The 21,338-nt window shown below is 43.7% G+C and overlaps 1 protein-coding gene, 1 non-coding gene and 1 pseudogene across 2 annotated transcripts in view; all 3 read right to left on the bottom strand.

Annotated features, from left to right (window-relative positions):
* The window catches only part of LOC136843727 (short/branched chain specific acyl-CoA dehydrogenase, mitochondrial), a 180,052-nt gene that overhangs the window by 109,428 nt on the left and 49,286 nt on the right, over positions 1 to 21,338 (bottom strand). The gene's annotated exons all lie outside the window — the stretch shown is intronic.
* Positions 13,271 to 13,389, bottom strand: LOC136844521 (5S ribosomal RNA; annotated as a pseudogene).
* LOC136844533 (U6 spliceosomal RNA) lies at positions 14,873 to 14,977 on the bottom strand. Its single transcript, XR_010854918.1, has one exon. It is a non-coding gene; the product is annotated as a U6 spliceosomal RNA (small nuclear RNA).

The raw sequence follows: 21,338 nt of genomic DNA on the forward strand, positions 1-21,338 counted from the left end.
CTGTCAAGTCAATATTGAAGCCATGTAAAAATATCTTTTTTAAGGGTGACTTTGCTGTAGTAATAGTACTGGAAGCCAGTCCTTTTTCAAACAATGACCTGAAGAATGATATTGCCAGATTCGTGGTCATCACTTTAGCTTCAGATTCTTTTAGGAATGATGCTAATTTTTTAACAGCTGAATCATACTGTCTGAGAGTAGAGGCCCGTTTATCTGATTCTAAGAACAGTGTATTAACAGGATCAATATCCGCATCTCTCTGAGCAGCGAATTTCATGAAGTCCACAAAGCCAGGGCATTTAGAATTCTTGAGGAAGCTGACACAGTCCGAGTTTGTACTATTTGAGTCAACTGTGGCCAGGGTATTTGAATACACCGGAGCTTCAACCCCAGAAGAAGAGGAAACCAACTGCTCTTCGGCCAATTGGGTGCTACCAGAGCCACTTGGCCTTTGAATGACCTGAGCTTGTGCAAAACTTTCATCAACAGGTTTATTGGTGGAAATAGATAGATTTTCTGCCACATGTTCCAATCTATTGACATTGCATCTGTGGAGTGAGCCAGAGGGTCCAGGTTGGGAGCAACGTAACATGGAAGTTTGTGGTTGCTCTCTGTGGCAAACAAGTCTACCTGGAGACCTGGGACCTGACGTCGAATCCACTCGAATGAGGTTTTGTCCAGGGACCATTCCGACTCCAGCGGAGTTGTCCTGGATAGAGAGTCTGCAATGACATTCCGGACACCTGATAGGTGCCAACGGTGCTTTCTTGCCAGGGAGAAAATTGCTATCATCACTTGATTGATCCGGCTCGACTTGGAGCCCCCCCTGACATAATAATTGAAAAATTGGATGAAATATGTAGAAATCACAAGGACTGGACTATACTCCCAACCGGAGACTTTAACTTTCCTTTTGTAGAATGGAAAGAACGAATAGGAGACTGTGGTTGTATTTATACATATAAAAAAAGAGAGCAATAGTAGTGCAGAAGATAAGAGGCAATTTGAAAAGCTATTAGATATGCTACTAGAACATATTCAGCAAATAAATCACCTACCAACAAGAAAGGATAATATTTTAGACCTAGTATTTGTGAATGAGGTGAACTATGTTAAAGAAATAATAGTATATAACACAAGTATTTCGGACCATAATGTCATAGAACTAACAGTCCGTTCCAGAACATATGAAAACAGAGAAAAGCAAGAGACGAAAAAATGGGAAGGATATGGAAAATACAATTTCTATAGTAAAAATATAAATTGGTCAAAAATAAATGAAGAATTAAACAAAGAATGGGAAAACATATTTGTAAGTGATGATATACAGGTAAATACCGATATATTATATAAAATATTAGAGGAAATAGTGGAAAAATATATACCGAAGAAAAGAGACAGAAGGATCTTGTTCCAGAAAATTAGAAAGTGGAAAAAAGCTCCTGCAAAAGAAAAGAATGCATGGAAAGTGATGGAACTAAAAAGTAAGATAGAAAATGCAGAACAAAAGATTATACAATCAAAAGAAAATGAAAAATGGAACCTAGAAGAAATGACACTACAAAATATCAAGCAAAACCCTAAAATTTTTATTCATATGCAAATAAGATGAATAAAATAAGAGTAGAAATAGGCCCTCTAAGAATTGAAGGGCGATTAACGAATGAAAAAAAGGAAATATGTAACATATTAGCAGAAAGATATAAGAGTGAATTTACACCTAGAATTAACAATGACGATAATGATACAGAAATAAGAGATGAAAATACTAATACTTATCAGATATAGATTTTACAGAAGCCGATATTGTGCAGGCTATTAATGAAATTAAAAATGGATCAGCAGCAGGACCAGATGGAGTACCTGCCATATTGTTAAAGAAAGTGGTTCATTCAATCGCAAAGCTGCTAGCAATATTATTAAGACAAAGTATAGATACAGGCAAGATTTATGATGAGCATAAATTAGCATATATTACTCCTACTTTCAAAAGTGGTTCAAGACTAGAGGCAAGTAATTATAGGCCTGTGAGTCTGACATCTCATATTATGAAAGTATATGAAAGGGTAATGAAAAAATATAATGAAATATTTAATGAAAAATAGATTGTTCAATATAGGACAACATGGTTTTGTACCGGAAAAAGTACACAAACCCAACTGTTAGTCCACCATGAAAGCTTATATATAAAAAATATGATACATGAAAAAGATACAGATGCGATTTACCTAGACTTTGCAAAAAGCTTTTGACAAGGTAGATCATAATATATTAGCAAAAAAATTAGAAAACATAACATTTGCTGACAAAGTAGGAAGATGGATAAAAGAATTTTTGCAAAACAGAAAACAGATAGTGATTGCAAGCGATGAGAAATCGGATGAAGCTACGGTAATATCCGGTGTACCACAGGGTGCGGTGTTAGCTGCATTGCTGTTTGTGATTATGATTGCAGACATAGACAGTAATGTTAAGGACTCAGTAGTAAGAAGTTTCGCAGATGACACAAGAATAAGTAGAGAAATTGCTTGTGAAGAGACCTAAACAAAATATATAAATGGGCAGAGATAAATAGGATGGTATTTAACTCTGATAAATTTGAATCAATGAACTATGGTGATAAAGTAGGAATGCTATATGCATATAAAGGACCTAATAATGAGACAATCACAAACAAGGAAGCAGTTAAAGACCTTGGTGTGATGTTGAATAGGAATATGTTATGCAATGATCAAATAGCAATTCTATTGGCAAAATGCAAAGCAAAAATGGGAATGTTGTTCCGGCACTTCAAAACAAGAAAAGCTGAACACATGATTATGCTTTATAAAACGTCACGTCGTAGTCCACTTGAATATTGCAATATAATATGGTACCCACACTACCAAAAAGGATATTGCACAAATAGAGAGTGTACAAAGGTCATTTACAGCTAGAAGAGAAGAAGTTAAGGACCTTGACTACTGGGAAAGACTACAATTCTTAAATTTATATAGTCTTGAAAGGAGAAGAGAACGCTATATGGTAATTCAAGCATGGAAACAGATAGAAGGAATTACCGAAAACATCATGGAACTAAAATTATCAAAAAGAGCAAGCAGAGGTAGATTAATAGTGCCAAAAACTATACCAGGAAAATTAAGGAAAGCACACAGGACATTAATCCACCACGCACCAGCATCGATAATGCAGCGTCTATTCAATGCGCTACCAGCTCGTCTGAGGAACATAACAGGAGTGAGCGTAGATGTGTTTAAGAATAAGCTCGACAAATATCTAAGATGCATCCCAGACCATCCAAGACTGGAAGATGCAAAATATACCGGAAGATGCGTTAGCAACTCTCTGGTAGACATCAAAGGTGCCTCACACTGAGGGACCTGGGGCAACCCGAACGAATTTTAAGGTCTGTAAGGTAAGGTAAGGTCTGTTTATACAATGCACTACTACTGCACTGTCCAGAACCAGCCTGTTATGTATCTGTCTGGATGGGCGTAGTTTTTTCAGAGTTAGAAATACTGCCATTGCTTCTAGAATGTTGATATGGAACTGGCGGAACATTGTGGACCACATTCCTTGAACTTTTTTGTGTTGGGAATATCCTCCCCACCCGCTTAGGGAAGCGTCTGTGTGAATAACCAGAGATGGGGGAGGAAACTGGAGGGGTACTGATTTTGAAAGACTCTTGACTGTCGACCATGGCCGGAGTCTTTTCCTCAACACTAGCAGAATTAATGACACCTTGTCTCTGAGTTTGATGTTGGCTCGTCTCCGCCACACCGTTTATATCTTTCAGTTTGGCTTTCAGAAGCAGGTCTGTGACCGATGCGAACTGAAGCGAACCCAGGACCCTTTCCTGAGTACGGCGAGTGGCTTTCCTGCTTTTGAGGAACTGCCTGGTGGCTTTGGCTATTTCCCTCCTTTTGGCTGGCGGGAGAGACAGTTTGTGTGAGTCCAGGTCCCACTGGATACTAGCCACTGAAATCGAGCCTCCGGAACTAGGCGGGATTTCTCCCTGTTTATTTGGAAGCCTAGGGACTCCAGGAAGTCGATCACTATGGCTGTTGCTCTCCGGCACTCCTCGGCGTTGGATGCCCAAATAATCCAATCGTCCAGGTATGCGGCTAACATGATCCCCGGGACCGTAACTGTTGAACTACTGTTTCTGCCAGCTTGGTGGAGATTCTGGGCGCTATGTTGAGCCCGAATGGCATGACTCTGAATGAGTAAGCCTGTTTTCCTAGTCTGAACCCTAGGTAAGGAGAGAAGTTTCTCGCAATCGGGACGTGATAATATGCGTCTGAAAGATCTATAGGGGTAGTGACGGCTCCACGAGGAAGTAGAGTCCGCACCTGCGAGATTGTAAGCATGCGAAATTTGTCGCATTGAATGTAAAGATTGAGACGAGACAAGTCTAAGATTACTCTTTGCTGACTGGAGCCTTTCTTCAGAACACTGAACAGTCTGCCTTGAAATTTCAGGTGTCTCACTTTCTTTATAGCCCTCTTTTGAAGCAGGCCCTTTGCAAAGTCCAGGAGAGCTTTGGATGGGGGCTGATGGAACCTGACTAGTGGAGGAGGATCCTTGCTCCAGCTCCATCCCAGACCTTTGGAGACTATGCTGTGGGCCCACGGACTGAAGGTCCACTGGTCTCGAAAGAGATGTAGCCTCCCGCCTACCTGAGGAGACTCATTGGGAGGGGAGGGCTTACTTCCTCTACTGCCCGGCCTCCTCTCCCCGAGAGGGGAAACGAATGCAGCTCTACCTCTGAAGGAGGCTCTTGCTCTGCTTCCTCTTGCGTTCCGGTTGAAACCCCGAAACGAACCCTGGCTTTCAAACGAGGCGTTGAAAGCCGGAGACGTCACGTAGGTTGGGGAAGCAAGAGAATGCTGAGCAGGCTGCATCAGCACGAACTGTTGAGGCTGGGCCTTGGAAGTTGAAGGCTGACCGACCTGGGCGACCGGTACAGCCTGCATTACGGTCTGGGTATGAGGCCTCTTATACCTCCTGAACCTCTTCCCTGGTTTAGCATGGGTTCCGGCGGACTCGGAGGCCTTCCTCTTGAAAGGAAGACCCCAGTGGGAGCGGAGACTTTGATTTGCCCTGGTTGCTTCTGCCAGGACACTGCTCACTTCGCTCTCGGGGAAGATGTTGGCACCCCAGATAGAGCTTTTCATGAGCCTGTTAGGTTCATGCCTTATGGTGGCGTCCGCGAAGATGTGTTTGCGGCAATTCATTCTCACCACGATAAAGTCATATAGGTCCGCCTGGAATCCCGCCAGCAGGGATTTGGTTAGGACCTGGAAGAGAGGATCCTCTGTATAAATAAACGCTGTTGCTTCTGTCAGGCACAGGGAATTCATGGAACGACTCAACCTGCACCTGGCCTCAAACTCCGCCTTTAGAAGAGCCTCCGGAATCTTGGGAAGCTGTTCACTGAATAATGATGAAGCGCACTCTGGGTCGAGTTTGCCCACCGTAAACGTGGCTGGAGCTCCCAACCAAAATTCCGAATCTCCGGGGAAGACCAAAGAAGTGGGATCTGTCTCCCGGAGCTGAGGCAGCGGTTTACCCTCGATGCATGCCTGACAGGTCAGCAAGGCTACCTTCGACATGCAGGGAGTAGGGACTTTATCCCCCAAAGAGAACATAGTGAAGTTCCCTTTGAAGGGGGTCAGTTTAGTGTTATCTGCCTCCCACTCCGTCAGGGTGCGCAGCAAGGCAGATTGGGCTTGGTCCCTCGGGAAAATGACTGTTTCCTTTGGGACTTTATCTGACCTGATCCAAGCCTCTTCCATCAGTCTGGCATAGCCTGGGTAGGAAGGCACCAGGTCGGGTGGGAAGAACTCCAACTCTGCCAACCTGCGTGTCCCCAAGCCCTCAATAGTAAGGGTATCTTCATGCTGAGGAGCATGAAGAGCCAAACGCCAAGGGTTTCCCTTATCAAAAGGAGGAAGGGTGGAGGCATCCGGAATGGGGTATGACTGCGCCGCCCCTCCGAGTTTATTGCGAACCCGAGAGCACGCTCTCCTGGTTCTGCATCCTCTCAGCTAAAGACTTCCAATGCTCATCGGAAGCCTTAAGGCCCGAGGCGAGCTGAGAAGAAATATGGCTTAACCTGTCCTCTACCTTTTTGTCTATGCTTTGCAGAAGGAAATCCGCAAAGGCTTGAGGGTCAAAGTTAGGTTGAGGGGGGGGGGGGCCTCACCTTAACTTCCCTGGATCTCGACCCCTTGACAGGGGGAGTAGACTTACTGGTTGAAGCCACCGGACTAGACGCCCGTGACTTCAAGGGAGCTGCAGGTTTAGCCTTTAGAGATCTGGAGGACTTATAGCCCATAGATTTCAAGGTTTTCTTCACCTTGGGGACAGTAGACCTCGACCTGTCCTCAAGGTAAGTGGACTTCTGGAATCCCTGTAAAGAAGAAGTAGAAGAAGAAGGAGAGTTAAAAAGGGAGCTCGCTCCCCCTGCCTCACTTATCTCCTTACCTTCTACCTGGTCCGGATCGATATGCATAGGCTCTCTGTCAAGGTTGACGGCCGCCACTTCTTCTGTCACCTCCCTGCACAGGTTATCCTCTTGGGAGGGTTGCGTCTCAACCCGGATCTGCTCGATCAATGGGGTGGCTACTTCCGCCGGGACTGCGGCTGAGATCCGGGCGCCGGGGTAGAGGAGATTACAAATTGACTCCGAAAGGACGTAAGATCTCCCCGACGGGACGTTCCTCCCAAATCCGCTGACCCAGGCCTTCAGGGTCGACAGCGAAGAATCGCGGGAAGTACGGTCAGACTGAAAGAGAAGGAAGGCTTACTAAACCAGACACCAGACGTCATATTCATCAATATAAGCAAAGAAGTCAAGTAAGATTAAAGGATAGCGGACTTGAAACTTACCGACTCATCCAACACCTGCTCATACAGAGCGCAGCACACTTCACAACCGTCCGGGTGCCAGACGACCCAGTCCCCTACACGGACCGCACAGCCGGAATGTGACCGGCAAACCACGTGGCCGTAGGGTTGCTACAGGACCGCCGTGCACCCGGTCTCCTGACAGCGTACCATCTGTAAGTGGTCAGATGATACATGAGTATGCTAATTAAGGCACGCCAGAGTAGAGCCGGCGGAGATAGAAGTCTTAAACTAATGTAGGTGATGGAGCATGCGTATTGATAAAACAAAACCTGCCGGAGTAGTCCGGCTGAATAAGATAATATACATTACATGAAGAGTTAAGGACCGCTGGAGTTAGTCCGGCGGTAACAGCATACCTTAACCTAGGATCATGCATCATAACAATTAACAAAATAACATAAATACAAAATATAAAATTAAATACTGCCGGAATCCGGCAGTGTTACGTAAAGAAAGTTACATAATGGTCAACACACATATATAAACAGCGGTACTTGGCTGGTTGTAATATTCCGCCCTGGATACCTCAGAAACCCCGTTACTTTAAACCTATGGTAGCGGCGGAGGAGGCGGAGATGCGAACCCAAAACTGGATTAACTCTCAACGCTTGTGGCGGAGAACAGGTAGTGACAGCGCCAACCGACCGAGAACCATATCCACCGGAGTGGTAATGGGTACAAAAGCAACGGGAGATCCGACAAACCCAGCAGAAAAAGAACCTAGCGGAAGTCAAGACAGTAACCCTGGACTCGTGTACGATGCTCTAGCTAACCCGGAGGAAAGCCAACAAACGAGACACTAGCGAGATGGCGGAAACCAAAAGGCGGAGGACAGATAGGTGGGAAACACCTATCCGGACGCCGGCCCGGACTTCCCACGGGGTGCCGGTCAAAAGAGACCGACGTCCCTCGCGCGGGGAGAGGGCAAGATCACACGCCAAATGCTAAGGAGCAGGGAGGAAGTAACAAAATGGAGGGGTCGAGATACAGCGGCCAGGAAGATGGAAAATCCCCTGGATACTAATAGAAACTCCCCACGGGGTGTCGGTCATGGGGACCGACTTCCCTCACGCAGGGAAAAACTAAAGACACCCGCCAAATGTTACAAAGTGGGTAGGGGAAGGCTAGGCTAACAACATGAAAGACCGTACCTCCCACAACCCCCGACCCTCCCCCAATGTCAAAACTTTTTGGCTTGGGAGAAGGAAACAGAGGAATGGAAGGGGGGGGGGGGGGAGGGAGAGAAATTCCACGCGAGGTCTGGCCACCCTCAAACACCGACAGTCTGGGCGGGTGGTAGGCTAAGTAAGAAGGAGATCCCCTCCTATCCTAACCTACCCTCCGAAATCAACTGGTCTGGTCAAGTAGGCCAGAACAGAAGAGGGGTGGAGGTGGGGGACCCCGAGGCCTAGGGACACCCTCCAAACATGACGGTATGGTCAGATAGGCCAAGAGAACGAGGAACTCCCTCAACCAACCGATGTCCCGCTCCAAGTCTCAAAACGACATGGTCGGGGAAGGAAGCCTGAATAACATGAAATGCGCCTAACATAATTAGCCTAACCCTCCGATGACGGACGAGAGGGCTAAGCTAGAATACCCAATAACACTTGACTAAGCACTACTAAAAGTTAACCAATGATATGAAATATGATTGTAAATAACATAAATGTACAGATAAAATATAGGAAACTTGTGCTATGGGTAAGGCCTATCAGCTCGCGACATGCTGGACGCGGGTGGTAACAAAAATGGCTGACCCTGACACTGAACCAAAAACATTTTTAATCCAAAATTATACATGTCATCCATCACCTTATATATTAGAAAAACCGTTAGCAAGACTGTACCACCTTGCAGGATATATTCCTTCATCGCGAGAGGAAGGTGCCCATGGAAAAAGAAAAGTTTACGAACATAATATGAGAGGGGGAAGCCTCTCCAAATAGCATAGTTATGTTACGATACGGGCGCAACATTTCTCGTCAACGAAAGAACAATCCGCCCAAGGGAACTTCCTGAAGGGGCATAATGAATAAATAACACAAAATAGATATATAACTGTGCCAAACACCAGCAGAATCACGCTGCTAAGGTTATATATAAACAAAGACCGACATGGCCGAGGCGAGATGAACGCGGAGGAACGCCTGATATTTTAACCCCGTAATTATTGAATTAAGAGGTTAAAAAAGGGAGCCTCGAAAACTATAAAACCCCACAAGAAGATGGTACTTAACTTAGAAGCGGTGAATTCCTGGACGGAAGACATGATGCACAAATTAAGGAAAAAATTCAGCAGCACAAACAAAACGCAACAAACAACGAAGGCGTGCTAGAATGGAATGAGTACAAGATGGCGCCTGAGGCGTTGGTTGGCTGGGCAGTGAGTGTTGGCTGTGTGTCGGCTCCTCACTTTCCGGGGTTTTTGAGATTGGGAATCTCTACAGAGCAGAGGCCTGTGGCAGTGACATCATACACTCACCCTTATATATACCAACATCTATTTGGTTGATAGATGATTGAACTGGGGGTAGTAACCCCAGCATTCCTGATAGCTTTTTTTCTCTGGTATTTTTAGCAATGATTATACCTAGAAATAAGTGCTTAATGGTTATTTCACCGGGTGACACAGGTCGAACTCAGAAAATTATAATTTGACCAAAAAGGTGGAAATGTCAGGTGTTGAGTTCCAACTTGGAGACTGTGTACTATCAGCAACACAAGTGCAGATACAGCTTTTATTAGCTTTTGTTCATTGAATTTTTTTTCCTGAAAAAGCATAACCTCAGCAAATTTACTTTGGAATATAAAAATACAAAGCAAATTATGTCATATACATTAAATCTGCAAAACAGAAACATTCAGATACTTAAAAACACCATGCATATCCGAAGTATTTGGAATTTCTCAGATGGATTCGTTTACTCCATATCATAATGACAATATTTATTCATTTTTAGTTATGAAAAGGAATATTATTGCATCATATTAGTGGTAAAGGCTATTATTTTAGTTTCAAAGCGCTTAAAGTTAGCTGGCGTCAATGGCAGTAAATGTTGTGACAGCTAAGGTAGGTCGAGCAAATCTAGTTAAATCCACAAGAGAGTTCTCTATGATGTGAGGACCCCAAGAACTTCGGGCAGGCAAGCACAAGTCACTGGATATTGGCGTAATAGTTTTCACACTTGCTGCAAGACCAAAAGATCTCCCAATATATCAGCATTTTTTGCACGATATAAAACTTTCATAACTTTCATTGCCTGTGCAGTAAATATCAAGATATCTGTGGCAATATACAGCTTTTTTCATGAATAATTTGTCGATGAAAATGATATTTTAATGATAAAATAAAGTTTGTTCATACTTACCTGGCAGATATATATATAGCTGTATTCTCCGAAGGTCCGACAGAATTTCAAATTTCGCGGCACACGCAGTGGCCGGGTCAGGTGGTTAGTACCCATTCCCGCCGCTGGGAGGCGGGTATCAGAACCATTCCCATTTTCTATTCAGATTTTCTAACGCCACTGTCTCCTGAGGGGAGGAGGGAAGGCAATATAAATATATATATCTGCCAGGTAAGTATGAACAAACTTTATTTTATCATTAAAATATCATTTTGTTCATGAGACTTACCTGCCAGATATATATATAGCTGAATACCACCTTTGGAGGGGTAGAGACAGCCAAGAATTAGGAAAAAACCAATTATTGGTAAAATTATTTTGGTTCCTTATCTGATAGCGTAGCTGACTGAGTGGTTACTGTCACTCTAGTCTGCTTCTGCTTTACTAGAGACCCCAGCGAGGTAGTGACCTATATAGCTGGCGACTTCTAGATGATCTGTCAACGGGGGCGTGACCACGTGACTAGATCATAGACCATACAAAGAGGACAAAAGAGCATTACTAACCACCTAACCAACACCTAAAGCGTTAGTTTGCAAAGGATTGGGAAGACTGCCTCCAGTAGTCGACCCAACAACCACAAAAACACAATTAAAGGGGATAGGATCAGAGTTACCCCCTGTCCCTAAGGTTGCTGAAGCAGCAATGTATGGTCCCAGCGAAAAAGCAATTTTCGTATGCTACCTAAACATCTTGCCAAGAGTGTGAGGCAAACACCGAACTGACTTCGCCAAAATGTGGCACTAAAAATGTCACTGAGTACCATATTTTTCTTGAACGCCATGGAGGTAGCAACTGCCCTCACCTCGTGAGCGTTAACTCTCAACAACTTGAAGTTGGAGTCGTCACAACTAGAGTGTGCGTCCTTAATGACGTCCCTAATGAAGAATGCCAGTGCATTCTTCGACATAGGTTTAACTGGTTGCCTCACAGAACACCATAAAACATCCAATGGACCACGAGTGTCCTGTGTTCTTTTAAGGTAGTACTTGAGAGCTCTAACTGGACATAGAACTCCCTCAGGTTCCTGTCCAATAAGGTCTGCTAAACCTTTAATTTCAAAGTGTCTAGGCCAAGGGTTAGAAGACCTATCATTCTTAGCCAAGAACTTAGGGCTTAAAGAATAGACAGAATTGTGTTCCTTGAAGCCCACATGACAGCCTCGAACTTCTCTCACTCTCTTCGCATGAGGAATGCCGTTTTCGAGTAACATCCTTAAGAGATGCAGAGTGGAGAGGCTCAAAAGGACTAAACATCAAAAACTTGAGCATTACGTCCAAGTTCCAAGCAGGGGAATTAGCTGAGGAACCTTGGACGTCTTGAAAGAGCTCGTAAGATCGTGGAGGTCCTTATTGTCAGACAAAGCTAATCCTCTGTGTCTGAATACAATCGAAAGCATGCTCCGATAACACTTGATAGTCGGAACTGCTATATCGAGTTTTTCTCTTAAGTAAAGGAGAAAATCCGCAACCTGGCTCACAGTGATAGAGGAAGAGGAAAAGCCCTTCTTTCTACACCAACCTTTGAAGGTTGCTCACTTCGCTAGATATATCCTTTAGATGAAGAACTTCTGGCTCTAGCGATGGCCCGTGCCACCTGGCCAGAAAAACCCCTTCGCTCTGACCAAGTTTCGATAGTCTGAAAGCAGTCAGGTTCAGAGCGGGAGATTCAAAGATATCTCGTGAAGTGGGTTTGTATGAGCAGGTCTGCTCTCATAGGAAGGGTCCTCGGGAACGTCTACCAACCAGAAGAGAAACTCAGAGAACCAGTGGTTGAAGGCCAAAACGTGGGGATGAGAGTCATCCTCGTCCCTTGTGAGGCCGCGAACTTGCGTATGACTTCTCCCAGAATTTAGAGCGGGGAAAAAAGGCGTAAACATCTATTCCCGTCCAATCCCAGGAAGAGCAACTATCGCAACTGCCCCAGGGTCGAGTACAGATGAGCTTTTAGAGGGAGCCTCGCTGTTCTTGAGGTTGTGAAAATATCCACAAGATGGCGACCCCAAAATTTCCAAAAATCTTGGCAAACCTCCTGATGAAGGGTCCATTCCTTCCGGCAGGAGTTGATGGCGCCAACAGAGCAGGTCTGCTCGAACATTTTCGACCCCTGCAACAAAACTTGTGAGAATCGAAATGTCGCGAGCATAGGCTCAAAGAATAATCTCTCTTGCAAGGCTGAACAGGAACAAGTAGTATTGTCCGAGTTTGCTAGAACTACACGATTGCAAACTTGGACCTCGAAGAATTGGCGAGCTAAAAGATAGCCGCCAAATCTTTGAAGTCGATGTGCCAGGACACCTGTTCCTCTCTCCAGGTTCCTAACACTTCCTCTCCCTCTAGTGTTGCCCCCCAACCTGTTGACGACCCGTCGGAAAAACAACACTAGGTTGGGGTTCAGAAGCTTGAGGGGAGATCCCTTTCTGCAATTTCGTTGGATCGAGCCACCACCACAGATCCTCTTTATATAAGGAAGAATTCTCAATTCCTCTTTCAAGTCTTCCTTGCTTTGTCAGTTCTCCAACAAAAAGAACTGAAGAGGCCTGAGATGCAGACTCCCCAGAAAACAAACTTCTCCAGCGAGGAAATGGTCCCCAGCAGACTCATTCCTTCCTTCACCTAGCATGTTTCCTTTTCCAAGAAGGCCGAAACTTTTTCGTACATAGAAGTTGCCGTTCTTGCGACGGAGACGCTATAAAAGCCGCTGAATAGATCTGAATTCCCAGACACAATGGACAGTGAGGGGATCAGCTGCGACTTCTCCACAGACCAGAAGTCCCAGGGACTTCACGAGTTGCAGAGTCAACTGAAGGTCCTCCAGATACCTTCGCCGACGGCGCTTTCGAATCAACCAGTCGTCCAAGTAGAGTGAGATCCTGACGTGCGACAGATGCAACTGCATCGCAACGTTTTTCATGAGACGTGTAAACACCCTCGGAGCAAAATGTGCGCCAACAGCATCTGGTGTTCCCAGGCGGTCAACCATCCAAGTACTGACCAGACCAACGTTGCTTTTAACTTCGCTGATCGGACGAGAAGCGGTGTTTTCAACGTGGTATGGCGTTGTGCAGAGTCCAAAGCAGAGAGCCCTGAACTGGTGCGTCTAGTCCCCAAGACAACCTGAGATACTTCACCGAACGTGGATGAATTGGGGCGTGAAGATAAGTATCTTGGAGATCCAAAGATACCATCCAATCCCGGGATGAAGGGCTCCTAGTATTGACTGCGAGGTCTCCATCTTGAACTTTTCCTTCGGACCAAGTTGTTCAACCTGTTGACGTCCAAGATGGGTCTCCAGCCTACTGAAAGTTTCAGGACTAGAAACAATCTGTAGTAAAATCCCGGGAACACCGAGTCAAGACCTGTTCCACTGCTCTCCGCCTCGAACATCTGTTGAGCAGGTCAAACAATTTTCTGTTTGACAGGAAGGCAGTTGGGAAACAAAAAACAAAAGAGGAGACAGGAAGGGAATCAAGTAACCTCTCTCTAACAGTAGGAGGGACCAAACGTCTGCCCCTCACTCTTTCCAGGCTTGTGCAAAATGAAGCCTGGTTGCAAAGGGAGTCTGGAGATGAAAGGAGTCACTTGCTACCTCTCTTGAAGTGACATTCCTTCGGGAAAAACTCTCTCTCGTGGTGCGGGTCTCGTGTTGCTTCCCATGGAAGCCCCTTTGTTATGCAAACATTTAGCTTTCGTTTACTTTTTGTATCTGAGATCGGTGCAAAGCGTTATGAAGGAGATGCAGTTTGAATGTCGATAACTTTAGTTTTGAGAAAAACGATATTTTTGCTTCTCTGTGTATTTATTTGCTTGCCGTTACACAGTTTGATGTTTTATGACATAATGAAAAGCCAAAAAATAGACCTGCAAAGTAATATAACTTCGCTAAATGAAGCTAAATGAAGCGAGTGTCAAAACATGGCTGAGGTTGGCCAGCGCGACGTTTTCCTTAGTCAAGCTCTGAGCTGCTACTGACTGACTGCCACTGACTGCCCTGCAGCATTCCTGTCTTTCGCTGATGCGTACTATGTCCACAGGGTTGCCATAGATCGCATTAGATATTATTTCATAGCTAAAAGGAAATTACCACCGATATACTGACAATATCATTACATGAAAAATGTAATTTGACTATGATAGGTTACTGTTTTGTTTATAACTCCTAACTGTGGCGAACTTTTAAATAAAACTTTGAGAAGATAGTCAGGATATGTATGATGCCATATATAAAATATCCCAGAAAATTTGATTTCCGATTTTTTCGTCAAACGCTCCCCTTAAGACAAAGACAACTGCGAAGGTGGAGAGAGAGAGCCGACGGTTGAAAAGTCTCAGGAAACAGATCCTTAAGAAAAAGCCAGAGTCTGATAATCAGAAGAAGAAGAAGACGAAAGAAGTTTCTCTTCATACAAAGGCTGTGACGAAAGAGGATGTTCTTCCGCAGCTGGTGGGTCTTGAGTGAGTGGTGAAAGTAGTTCCGATTCGCCCCGTCGTAAGCGGGAACTCCAGCGAACGAAGAAGTCGTCAACTAGAGTACGTATAGTCAACATAAAAAATGTGGAACGCTTCACGATTAGCGTGTCATCTTTGCGCAAGAGCCATGCTAATCTTCTCTGTATCGTTCCAATTTAGTATATGTACTGCCGAAGCAAGTACTGGCTAAATTAAGAAGGACATCAGATGTTGAAGCGGGTAGTTGTGCGACATGATGAACAACTGGAGCGGTGTCAACACAAGACTTGAAGCTATACTGGCGAAGCGGCGGAGGCGTCATGGCGTGACGCCGCGAGAGGCTCCGTGGCAAGTACTAGAAGAGAGTCACAGCGTGGCGCGTGAGCGTCATGGCTGAGCGCGCCAAGGCGTCAAGGTGAGGAGCGCGTGAAGCGTGAGAAACGCACGAAGAGCAAGACGCGCTCCTGGGCGAGACAAGAGAAAAGGCCAACACCTCAACTCGGGAAGACGAATAGGAAGCCACTAAACACTCTCTCTAGACGACAGACGCTCTGTATCGTTCCCCTGGGCGGGAGACGAAGGTGAAAGTCTGTACCTCTTAACAGGCAGATTCGAATCTTGAAAGGTTCATGAGAGCATCCAGCTGTTGTTGCAAACCCAACAAAATCTTACGCGTTGGAGAAGCCACTCTCTCGGGAGAAGGGCTGAACCTGAGAGAAGGAAAGGGGCGAGAGACGTAAACTTCCTTCCACAGGGGAAGAAGCTCTAGCCCTTGCCTTAGCGCGACAGGGGGGTCGAGTAGAGTGATCATTCGAAAAACACTTTATTCTCTTCTGCAGAGGAATAACCACGCAACTTTCGGGAAGAGTACAAACGTCTAGAGGAAGAGGCGTGAAGCGTCCTCTCCTCTAAGCTTCTCTTAAGAGGGCGAGAGTCCAACCGAGAGCTCCAACCCCGAGGCGGGGAGGACGTGTCGGAGGACGAGAAGCAATCCTTCAGGATGCGTGCCTGAGCACGATCCCTGGCAGCCTGGGTAGCGTCATCAGGACCTGCCGAAGGGACGCCAGATCGGTGGGAAGCCCCGTAACCCTCATGCGGCTTTCGACATGCCCCCTCCCTGGTCCTGGGAGTTCGACAGAGGTCCAGGCCTAGAGGCATTATAGGGCCGATCTGCGCCCCCTCCACAACACTAGGGGCACTAGCACTAACACTATGCGTTTGAATTGCATTCACTTTAGTTTCAAGAGCACGCATTGACTCCACACGAGAGCCAGGAATTACCTTCTGCAGCAACAAACTACAGGGTTAGTAATAAATTTACTACAGGGTTACTAGTAGGAGAAAACCTGACTGTCCAACTAAGGATGCACTCTAGGAGGAAGATTTCCTCAGCCTATCACGCTCCAATTTAAGCATATAGGCTTCATATTTCTTCCACTCACCCTCAGACAATCCCACACATTCATTACCGATTATCATAGAGCATTGAACACCCTTACATATCATACATAAAGAGTGAGGAACTATCAAAGTCTTCGATAGCCTCACCTTACATTCACCCAAGCTACAGACTCGATAGCTAGAGGTAAGACATCTTAATTATAAGAAAAGTCAAAAGCAAAATCAAAAACGGTCCACAAAGAGCGTATGCCAAGTCACAGATCCAGTCGAATACCAAAAACAACCAAAATACTTAAGTGACAACAAATTTCGAAATCCAAAGGCGGAGGAACTGACAACAGGTGTTGACAGTCCGGCGACAGAGAAAATCTGAATAGAAAATGGGAATGGTTCCTGATACCCGCCTCCCAGCGGCGGGAATGGGTACTAACCACCTGACCGGCCACTGCGTGTGCCGCGAAATTTGAAATTCTGTCGGACCTTCGGAGAATACAGCTATATATATATCTGGCAGGTAAGTCTCATGAACAAAATCGATTTTCAAAAGTAGAGACTATATCACGAAGTAAGAGTGATCATAACCTATGGTTAAATTTTTCCACCTTTTTACAATCTTTGAATGTTATAGCAACTGTTGAATCAAATCAAGATCAGGGTATGAATTTCTTATAAAATTAATTTTAATACTATGGTCACTCAAATATTCTCTCTCGCTCTCTCGCTCTCTCTCTCTGTGTGTGTGTGTGTGTGTGTGTGTTTGTAATTAATTCATATTCCTGTTTTGAAAATTTTGTTATGACGCTTGAGCTTATTAGGTAGAATGTAATATAAGTTTAGGCCAAAGGCCAAGCACTAGGACACATGAGGTCATTCAGCACTGGAAAGGAAATTGACAGTAGGTAGATTTGAAAAGTGTAACAGGAAACAAACCTTGCAGTTGTGCTATGTAATAATTGTTAAAAGAGGGTGGATAGCAAGAGTGAAGAAAGATATGAATGGAGGTACAGTAAAAGGAATGAAAGGGGTTGCAGCAAGGGGCCGAAGGGATGCTGCAAACAACCTTGAGTAATGCCTGCAGTGCACCTGTGAGAGCTTATTAGGTCTACTGTTATATGTTGTAAAGGTAGTTACGATGACCGCTTAGAGTAGCAAGTTGAGCGCACTGCCATTGACGGCACTGCTTTGAGCTAAGCAACATAAAAAAAAAAACAGTTCAAGTCACAGATTACGAATTATACCAATGCATAAAAGGGATCATATTTATATATGGATAGGGAAAATAGTGTTAGCTGTGAATTCACAAACTTGCCAACATGTATGAAATTGGAAACGAAAAAAAAAGTTTAATACTACTTGGCAACCATTACGTTGAGTCTGAGATTTTGAATAATACACAAAGAGCCCTGTTGCATTAGATTTGAGCATGACTGTACATCTATTTTGTATGTGCAACATTCACTACCAGAGAGATAAGATGGAATCCCTGTTTCATGAATCCACAACACTAACTTGTAGATTATTATGAATTTCATTACCTTATTATTATTACAACTATTATTATCATTATATTGTTATCATAAAGTGCTGTAGTTTAATATGACCACTCAGTCATATTTCTAGACACTCATGATGAAAATGTGAGCAAGGTAAATTTGAAAACATGGATAGAGACTAAGGGCAATAATATAAAAGAAAAATAAAAGGCATTAAGTATCGCAACTGTGAGCAGAAATAACGCTACCAAGAGCCTTCAGTGCCATCGACAGGTGATAGACAAGGCATACTATACGCAGTGCCTCTCTACAGTTACTCTTGCAGAGCTAGATTAAAAGGGCATTTACACAGCCAAGGCATTGAAATAAGAGATAAATATGGAGCATGTTAGGTTGCTAGCTCATGAATGAAATCCTATGTAACCATGTTGTATCACTTAAGAGCATAGCTGTACAGTTGGCAAAATATATGACGCAACAGTTTTCTTAAATCTTCGGACACATTGTGCTCAATAATGTGACATCTGGAAACACTAGAGAAGAGGTGGAGTTTCATTCTATCATGTTTGTTATATCATATATATGCAGGCAGTCCCCGGTTATCGGTGGGCTTGGTTATCGGCGATCTGGTTTTACAGGACTTCTCTAGTGACGAAAATTGGCAATTTTTGGCACCGAAAATTGCCGATTTCCACTTATCGGCGTGGGTATTTGCACCAATACATACCTAACAGATGCGCTGATAACCAAAAATCAGCGATTTTCGCTGCCAAAAATTGCCGATTTTCATCACTAGATAAGCCCCGTAAAACTGGGTCGCAGATAACTGAGCCCACCGATAACCGTCCCCGGTTGTCGGTGGGCTCGGTTATCGGCAATCGGGTTTTACGGGGATTTTCTAGTGATGAAAATCGGCAATTTTTGTCACCAAAAATCAAAGATTTCTGCTTATCGGCGTCAATAATTGGGTATTAATGCTAATACATACCTAACAGATGGGCTGATAACCGAAAAAATCGGCGATTTGCGATTACCGTCAGAACGGAACCCCCACTGATAACCAGGGACTGCCTGCGTGTCTCTCTCTCTCTCTCTCTCTCTCTCTCTCTCTCTCTCTCTCTCTCTATATATATATACAGTAAACCCCCCTTATTCGCGTTCTCATGGTTCGCGGACTCACGCATTCGCGGGTTTCTCTGTGGAGCATATCTAACCATTATTCGGGGAAAATTCGCCCATTCGCGGTATTTTTCACTGAGAAATATTCACGAATTACTGTATTTTCATATAATTTTCATGAATAAATGAACTTTTTGTGATAAAACTACTAAAATACTCAAGTATATGCATTTTTACAGGGTTTTTCTGTGTTTAAACTATCAGAATGGGCAGTTCTAAGTGTTTTTGGAGGGGTTTTAAGTATTTGTGGATTTTAGCTATTTATGGGGGGACGCATCCCCGGGAATAGGGGTTCACATGAAGGAAACGGAAACACTAGAGTGCTGTGAGGTTTTTCGACACTAGTCCTTTACTAAGTAAAGGACTAGTGTTGAAAGGCCTCGCAGCACTCCAGTGTTTCGTTTCCTTCATGGACTTTATCTTTATTTATATATTCATCACGTTCCATATTTTCGTGATTCAGTTATACATATATATATATATATATATATATATATATATATATATATATATATATATATATATATATATTGTATAAATATATATATTATATATATATATAATTCTAATAGCCACAATGCCCTCTTAACTTCTCAAATTCTTTGATTTTTTTGGATATGCTTGTAACTGAACAAGTAAGATCCACACGCAAGAAATTGAAGCGACTGTGATGGCTGGTCACGGGAAACAAACATGCGTCACCATAATCACAAGGATGTCACGTTGCCGACCTGACCACAAGAAGGATAAAAGTCTATTACCCCTCGTACATACTTATACCTGTCATTTTCAGATATATTTATTAGAGCTGGAATATACCCATCCTCACCATCGTAGCCAAGTGGGCAATTGTTTTTATTGCTTTTTAGGATGAAATATATTTGTAGAAAATCTACTGGTCACTTTTACCTGACAAGTATGTAATTCTAATAGCCACAATGCCCTCTTAACTTCTCGAATTCTTCGCGCTTTTTTTGAAAACGAACCCGCGTCACCAATCACAAGGAAGGGTAATAGACTTTTATCCTTCTTGTGGTCAGGTCGGTAACGTGACCTCCTTGTGATTATGGTGACGCGGGATTGTTTCCCGCGACCGGCCATCAGAGTCTCTTCAATTTCTTGCATTTGGATCTTACGGCTTTGTAGTTACAAGCATATCCAAAAAAAGCGTTAAGAATTCGAGAAGTTAAGAGGGCATTGTGGCTATTAGAATTACATATGTGTTTGGTAAAAGTGACCAGTAGAATCTATATACATATTTCATTCTAAAAAGCAATAAAAACGATTGCCCACTTGGCTATGATGGTGAGGATGGGTCTATTCCAGCTCTAATAAATATATCTGAAAACGACAGGTACATGTATGGACGAGGGGTGATAGACTTTTATCCTTCTGGTGGTTAGATCGGCAACGTGACATCCTTGTGATTATGGTGACACAGATTCGTCTTCGCGACCGGCCATCACACTCTACAATTTCTTGCGTTTGGATCATATGGCTTTGTAGTTACAAGCATATCCAAAAAAAGAGCAAAGAATTCGAGAAGTTGGCATTGTGGCTATTAGAATTACATATGTGTCTGATAAAAGTGACCAGTATATTCTACACACACACACACACACACACACACACACACACACACACACACATATATGATTATTATCACTTTTGTACGTGATTCATTTATCACACATTACCACAGGTGAAAAATAAGAAACGGGGTGTAGGTCCTGACCGGTTTCGGCTTTATTTCCAAGCCATTGACGAAGGACTGATACAGAGTGTGAGAAGTCACAAATATATATACTACAAGAACAGTACTGACGAACATACACAACCGTTAGAGGCTCCATATCCCCACTCAGGCCGGTGTCGAGGTAGGAGTGACCTTTAAAACTCATTTGGCTAAAAATCACAATAGACTCTCAGGGGACATTGCTGATAAACAGACCATACCCCACCTCAGATCCACACCTGACAGGTGTCATGGAGGCGGAGTTTGGAAACTCATTAACATTACTACCCTCGTACTGTGTTTACAAATATGATAATCCTATTTTCATACATCTCTACTGCCTACCTTAAAGTTTAAAGAATTTACAAATTTTTTTTGATATTAAAGGATCAAGTTTATACATCCCTTGACTGATATTCATATTATGGTTGTAACTTTCTTTTATGAAGCTAGATTCAATGATGTTCCTTTCCAGTGCATTATTAGAATATACAATCCTTTTGCCCCTTCCCAGTTGATAGCATGATTGTTCTCACTAACATGTACAAATATACCACTGTTCCCTTGTGCATATCTCACACATTTCTTATGTTGTTCAATTCTTTTTTCCAGTGCTTTCCCGGTTTGGCCAATATAAAAGTTGTCACAAGACTTACACGGAATTTTATATACACACCCTTTAATATTGTCTGGGGAGTTCTTGATAAGTACATTTTTCATTGTTGTATTGTTCTTAAATGCGACATTAACACCAAAA

This window comes from Macrobrachium rosenbergii, chromosome 12 (genome assembly GCF_040412425.1).
Source record: "Macrobrachium rosenbergii isolate ZJJX-2024 chromosome 12, ASM4041242v1, whole genome shotgun sequence".
Classification (NCBI taxonomy): Eukaryota; Metazoa; Arthropoda; class Malacostraca; order Decapoda; family Palaemonidae; genus Macrobrachium; species Macrobrachium rosenbergii.